Genomic DNA, 6,812 nt, shown 5'->3' on the forward strand with positions numbered 1-6,812 from the left:
CCGGTGTTTGATCACCCTCAGGAATAAAAGAGGTTTTTTCTTACATTTCCCTTGTGACAGATGAGGATAATCTATTATTGCAGATTTGAATTTGTGCAAATATACACAGAGGGAATGGTACCTGACTTCACTAATTAGAAATAATAGATAACGGAGATACTGCTGTAACTTCATGGGGATGGAATCTACTTTTACATCAGGCTGGTAACGCAGGTGTGTAGAAAGCTGGTCAGAAAAAACTCTGACTTCATAAAATCACGGTCCTAAAAGTATTAATATAGAAGTTTTGTTGCAAGCTATTTTGGTGAAACGTCCTTTAAAGGGTGAACACATACACACAGCGGTGGGGGAGAGGTGGATAGTCTTGTGGTTGGTTTATCGACCTGAGGCTCTGGAAATCCGTGTTCAGTTTATGCCTGTTCTTTCAATAACGCATTGCTTGGCTCTTGTGCCACTGTAACGTAAAACCTCCTTGGCAATGGCTGGGCAGGTGGCAAGTTCTCCAGAGCAGAGTGGCTCCGTGCAAGGAGCTGGTACGGTATTTTGTAGTGATAAGGCTTTTAAACACTGAATGCGGACAGTGACAGACCACACCAAACAGTTCCTCTGGCTGAGGAATCTCACTGTTCTCCCTGCTTGTATATCGAAAAGTGTTTCTGGTATTTTCTTGAATTATTTCTCAACTCTGATGTGAACAGGAGGATGTTTGTAGTGTGTTTCTAATCCCCGTGCTCTGTGCTCACTTCCATTTTTGTGTATTATTGGATATAAATCTTTCTCAGTAGTTAAATATCCTTCACAGGTCAAAATTCTTTGGGGGCTCATTAGCATGTAAAATTTTACCCTTGCCAAACCTTCTGTGGTTTTCGAACATCAGTTTCTCTCATCTAACTGGCGTAAAGGATTTCTGCTATGCAAGAGATGGATCTAATTCAGATTTGCCTCTTTCCGTCTAGTATTTCTCTTTATGTATATTGGCAGAGCAGGCCCCTTCATGAATGGCCTGATTTATGTCTCAGGGAATGCTGCAGCCAGCAGTTCAAGATGTCAGGTCTCCCGTGCGTGTTGGGAGCGGCTGCGGATTCTCCTTCCCCCTCCTTTTGTCTCAGCTCCAGCCCGAGAGCCAGCCAAGTTCCTTCCCCGTGTTTTCTAACCCTGTTTTCAGACCCTTGGTTAAGCGAGATCTTCAGACTCCATCCTAAGGAGAGCTTCTGCAAGGAGCTGAAGGGCAACTGGGGGAGATGAGCAACAACAAAAAAAAATTTAAAAAAAGTCTTAAGAGACTTAATAAATTAAGATGGGACTTAACCACCTGTTACGCAGAAAACCTGGGGATCTCTGCAGCCTACTCTTGTAAATGTAAGATTTTTTCTCCCCCCGGATTTAATCAGGTAATACATCCCCAAGTAGTAAGCAAATCAGCAGGTTTTTCTTCTCCATCCTACCTACCCCCCAACCTTTCCCTTTTCTCTATCCCTTACTTAATATGCAGCACTAAGTAGGAAAGATTTATGGAGGCCTTCTTGCACTTTAGTTTCTCAGTACCTTGCTTTGCACTGGTGGAAGTAGAGTTGAAATATAGCGACCGTTAGTGTTTCCAGTGAACGCCTCCTGACTAGATGGTTTTCAGTGCTTGGTCTATGTAAACTCAGTCATTAGCAGCCTTCATCAAGCTCCGCTCTCGCCTTCCTCTAGCCTCGTTACGCCAGCTCCACCACGGCCCCTGCGCAGCCTCTGCATGCAGTGCTCCTAAGAGCAGCAGGCTTTTATCCTTCCCTTTGAACCCCGTGTGCTCGTAGCACAGGGAACTGCGTGTGCCCTTCCGTAAGCCACAGCATTTCAGGGGAAAATGTGCTCTTAGGATGAGTCTTCAAAATCAAGAGTGACATTGAGAGAAGGCACACATGTCCCTATTTTTAGACCTACATTTTGCAACCAGAGTTACCCATCCAAGTTCTGTGATAAAATGAACACCGTGGTTCCTTAGTGACTCAATATGATTTAATTTGAGGTATATCTAAACCACTCGGGTCATCTTTTTCCCCAGAAACTCCTTTGTACCCACTCTGAAAATGAGGTCCTTTTAGGTACCTGGGTTTTGGACTTGCAAACTCAAGAATTGACTGATGTCAACCCAAAAAAACCTCTTCAAATAACTGGTGGGTGAGGAAGCATTAACAGAAAAACCTTACTTGTACCTCCTAATGCCTTTGTGATCAAGAGAAATCTGGTGTGGCAAATAGTTCAACTACCCAGGCTCGTGCAGGATCTGTAGCAGTGAATGGAAAGAGATGTGGGGGAGATCCGATGGTGTTAGCACTTTGGTTGTGCTTTCTTCCCCGTAATTTGCCCTTGAGTGAGCAGGGTACTACAGTACTTATTTTAATTTTGTACATGTGAAGATATCCTCAGTCAAGAGAACTGTATCGTACCACCAAGCTTGGTACTCTTACTGAAGTCCTTGGGGAAAATCAGGGACTTCAAGGAAATGGGATAAAGTCTTTATAAACCTTTTTTATATCTATTAAGCAATAACACAGTGGCTGATAAAGCAGATATGTGTCATAGAATCGGAGAATTGTTTAGGTTGGAAAAGACTTTTAGGATCATCAGGTCCAACCGTTAACCCAGTGCTGCCAAGTCCACCACTAAACCATGTCCTCAAGCACCACATCTGCTCGTCTTTTAAATACCTCCAGGGACGGGGACTCAGCCCCTTCCCTGGGCAGCCTGTGCCAGTGCCCGACTGCCCTTTTGGGGAAGAAGTTTTTCCTAATATCCAACCTAAGCCTCCACCGAGACTAGAGGGGGAGTGAGTTTGCCTGTCCGAGCACAAGCACCAGCATCACCCCGGGGTTTGCCCCCCAGGAGCTACACCCAAAAACAAGACACTGCCCCCCCCAAACCCCCCTGCTCCCCCAAATTCCCCCAACCCCCCCAAACCCCCGCAGCCGGCCGCCCTCCCCCGCGGCGGCGGGGCGGCAGGAGCGCTGGCCCCGCACTAGATGGCGTGCGCCCACCGCCCACCGCTCGCCGGCCCCAGCCCCGCCTCCGGCCGGCGAGCTCCCGGGACGGGTGCAAAGCGCCTTAGTTCCCTTATTTCCTCCTGTTCCTGATTTTCCCCAGCTTGTCTCTACTCCCCGTTTCTTATTCTGCTCTCACAGGCTCTGTTTTCCAGCTTGTTGTTTCTCAAATCTTTCTTTTCTTCCACCGAGGATGCTGTTAATGCACCGTCATACTCCTGCACCCCGCTCAGTGCTCGGTCCCCCCCGTGCCCCCTTTTCCCATGTTTCATCGCCTCTCTGCTTGTCAACACGATAACGCTTGCAAACCAGAACAAACCTTTGCTATCCGGTCAAATGACCTGGTATGATCAGCCACTGGAATTCCCAAAATTAATCCCTCTTTAAAACATAGCATCATTTCTAGGAAGTTCTCCGATCTCGGTTTAAAATGTGGCAGTGAAAGAGAATCCACCACAGTCCTTTGGTGAGCTCTTGTACTCGTTCATTGCTATCACTCTGTGGTTTGTGGGGGTTTTCTTGTGGAGGAAGGGAGAGGGGAAAGAGTCGTTAAAAATAGAAAAATAAGTGAACTCCCCACCCTTGGAAAATCAAGCAACAAAAAGCCAAACTGTCTCGAGTGAGCTGGCCCAGTGCCGGTTCCTATTCATTTGATTTCAGTTGGCTCAGTGGAAAAGCCCCTGACAACGTTTTCTCTGTGGGGCTGCTTATGGGCTGCATTAACGTGGGCAACCCTGGAGCTGCACAGCTCCTCCAAAAGTTTCCCGACTCTCCGGTTAGTGACCTGCCTCCTGCCCTACCCAGAGCCCGGCCCGCTGGGCCGGTGACGTGTAGCGTTTGCTTATTGACTCTTCAGTATTGACACTGCAATCAAGGTGTTCGAATGCTACCCCATGCAACGCTACAGGCTGGGGGAGGAGTGGCTGGAGAGCTGCCTGGCGGGAAAGGGCCTGGGGGTGTTGGTTGACAGCTGCCTGAACATGAGCCAGCGGTGTGCTCAGGTGGCCAAGAGGGCCAATGGCATCCTGGCTTGTATCAGGAATAGTGTGGCCAGCAGGACCAGGGAGGTGATCGTGCCCCTGTACTGGGCACTGGTGAGGCCGCACCTCGAGTGCTGTGTTCAGTTTTGGGCCCCTCGCTGTAAGAAGGACATCGAGGTGCTGGAGCGTGGCCAGAGGAGGGCAACGAAGCTGGTGAAGGGTCTGGAGCACAAGTCTCATGAGGAGCGGCTGAGGGAACTGGGGTTGTTTAGCCTGGAGAAAAGGAGGCTGAGGGGAGACCTTGTTGCTCTCTACAGCTACCTGAAAGGAGGCTGTAGCGAGGTGGGGGTAGGTCTCTTCTCCCTAGTAACAAGTGATAGGATGAGAGGAAACGGCCTCAAGTTGCACCAGGGGAAGTTTAGGTTGGATATTAGGAAAAACTCCTTCACCGAAAGGGCAGTCAGGCACTGGCACAGGCTGCCCAGGGAAGTGGTGGAGTCCCCATCCCTGGAGGTATTTAAAAGACAGGTAGATGTGGTGCTCGAGGACATGGTTTAGTGGTGGACTTGGCAGTGCTGGGTTAACGGTTGGACTTGATGATCTTAAGGGTCTTTTCCAACCTTAACAATTCTATGATTCTATGATGTGCCTTGTGGGTTTTTTGCCTACCCTGGCTGCAGAGCATTCGATTTGACGCCACATGTAGAGGTGACATCCAAACGCCCCTGAAGATACGGTCCTTTTGCGATGGTTTAAATTGCTAATTTGGGTTTGCATCTTCCCGCAGAGCCCAGCGCTTTCCCGTTGCTATAAAAGCAGCGGTGCCGGTGTGCAAACAAAGGCAGATTCGGCTCTTGTCTCAAGGGCTTAACAAATGTATTACTCAGTGCTATAAACACTTAGTTAACAAAAACTGAAAGTCCACTCTCATTTCTTTGGTATGAGGCATTTTTAGGATCAAATGCTAGGTCAGTTTAGAGTGGGTTACGCACATGTGATTCAGCGGTTTGGATGTGATGCTTCAAATGACTCAGGCATGTTTTAAAAAAAAGTAGCTTAGTGAAAAGGTATGAATCAGAGAATCAGAATAGCTCAGACTGGAAGGGACCCCGGGGTCATCCAGCCCCAGCTCAGAGCAGGGCCAAATTCAGATCAGGTTGCTCCCAGCCTTGTCCAGTTGTGTTTTGCTTGTCTCTGGGGGTGGAGATTACACAAATGCCTGGGCCCTGTGTCTGACCACCTTCATGGTGATCATTTTTTCCTAAAATCTGGTGGGTATGTCCTGTGTCACAGCTAGTGTCTGCTGCCTCTTGCCCTGTTGCTGTGTGCCCGCAGGAGGAGTTTGGCTCCATCTTCTCTGCCCCTTCTCATTAGGTAGTGGCAGGTTGCAATAAGGCCCCCCCAAAGCCTTCTCTTCTCCAGGCTCGGGAGGCCCAGCTGGCTCAGCCTCTCCTCGTACGCTATGTGCTCCAGTCCCTGGCCATCCTGGTGGCCTCTGCTGCATCCAGTCCGGTATGTTCATGTCTGTCTTGTGCTGAGGAGCCCAGACCTGGACCCGGGACTCAAGGTGTGTCTGCCCAGTGCTGAGCAGAGGGAAAGGACCATCTCCCTCGACTTGCAGGCAATGGCCTTCCTAATGCAGCCCAGGATGCTGTTGGTCTTCCTTGCTGCAAGGGCTCATTGCTGGCTCATGGTCAGCTTCTCCACCAGGACCTTTTCTGCAAAGATGCTGTCCAGCTGGTCGATGACCATCCTGTACTGGTGCATGGGGTTATTCCTCCCAGCAGCAGGGTTTTGCATTTGCCACCATACCACTTCATGACATTCCCATCAGCCGGTTTCTCCAGCCTGTCAACCTCTTCTGCACACAGCCCTCCAGCGTAAGGACAACCATGAGCACAACGCTGAACATGCCGCTGAACAACAAGGGTTGAAATGGAAACAAGGAGGTCACACGGGTAATGCACAATGTGGAATAGCTGAGTCTCACTTGTCAAATCCAAGGGGTTATTCAGGGTAAAACCAGTTTAATGCCAGGCATGGAATTGATGACAATTTACGCAATTAGTACTAAGTGAGCAAACTACCATGTGGTGCTATAGAAGGTCTGAAAAAAAATATTAATAGACTGTTGGTTCAAATGTGAAAGTGCTAAACTCATCGACTATGATGTGCTCTAAAAATAGACTTGAGCCTCTTCATCAAAAAAAATAATGCCTCCCATAGGAAGACTTAACCAGGTCTAAACAGAGAGCTTTCTGGCTGATGTCCAACTACTATTTTTTTTTTAAGTCCTGTAATTAACTTTCTTTTCATTACTTTCTGGTGGGAAGTTTTCTTTTTTCTTTTCCCCATTTCAGTTAAGCAGTGGTGTGTGTTCAGTTGCTACGATGAGGAGAATAATGGCATTCCTATCACTGTGAAACGTTATAAGTTGAAAAGTTTATGTGATTTTTGTACATACTGGTCTTACAAGTTGTAAATGACCCGTTCATTATTTACGCTACATGGGTTAAAACTTTAAACAAAAAGTTGTTCTTCAATTCACCTTTGAATCACATGTTTTCTGCCCTACATGTTTTCTGGATGCGAACTATAGCAGTATGGATTTTTTTTCAACTTATTTAATAGTGCTGGTAGCTGCAGTTTGGAAGCTGCTGTGCAGCAGAGCTGGAACTCACTAGACCTTTGTCCAAAGTCAATGGCTTATGGGGTTTTTGTTCGATCTATAGATATCTCCGCTGTTTGCCCCAGGTCTCCCTGCCCTCCCCAGCAGTGATTAAAATGTTGCCTCAATAGTTCAGAGCTA

This window comes from Platalea leucorodia (genome assembly GCF_965183815.1).
Source record: "Platalea leucorodia genome assembly, chromosome: 6".
Taxonomy (NCBI): Eukaryota; Metazoa; Chordata; class Aves; order Pelecaniformes; family Threskiornithidae; genus Platalea; species Platalea leucorodia.